This window comes from Myotis davidii, unplaced genomic scaffold (assembly GCF_000327345.1).
Source record: "Myotis davidii unplaced genomic scaffold, ASM32734v1 scaffold954, whole genome shotgun sequence".
Taxonomy (NCBI): Eukaryota; Metazoa; Chordata; class Mammalia; order Chiroptera; family Vespertilionidae; genus Myotis; species Myotis davidii.
In genome coordinates, this window is record NW_006285487.1 from 765545 (window position 1) to 766306 (window position 762).

The window sequence follows — 762 nt, forward strand, 5'->3', positions numbered from 1 at the left end:
GGCTCGGCTGGGCTGATGGGCGCGGGGCGGCGTGGCGGCTCCGGGGGGAACATGTGATTCCTGTGTATGAAAAGCGCGGACCAGGGTTGCCGTGTCCGCTGCTTGTTTTTGAAAGCCCCCACAGGCCACGCCACATTTCTGGGTCAGAGGGGCTATCGATTACCTGTCAGGGCCCGAGGTGTGGGTAATCAATAACACCAACCTACAGGAAAGGTGGCCTTGAGAGCAGAAACCCCGACACGCGCTCCCTCCCCTGCGCGCCCTCGGGTCTGTAAGTGTTTTGCGGGGAAGCAGCACTCTCCAAAGTAGAGCCGCAGACGCCCCGAATTCTGGCAGTGCCACCCCCCCGCCCAAGGTGAGGCTTTGGAGATGACCCCGTAAGGGAACCCACGGGAGTGATGGCTTGGTCCCCAGCCCTTTAAACAGACATGGGACACTCAGGTGTGTGTGTGCGTGTGCATGTCCCTCGCCAAATTCAGAGCCATAGCATCTTCCCCGGGGAAGGGAGATGAAGAATGATTTTGTCAGAGGGTCCCTAGCGCCCCAGCCTTGACCTTTGGCTAATGTGCAATCGGGTGCTCAGAGCAAAGCACTTAAAAAACTCCTGCAAAATCCACGTGATGGATGAAGGGCCGGGGACGGAGGAGGCCGGCTGTGCTTGGATCCGCAAATGATGCTCCCCAGGCAGATGGCTTTCTTTGTGGGGGGAGGCGCCATGCAGAGCAAAGGCCGCTCTCATTGTGTGTCTGCCGGGGTAGGGGC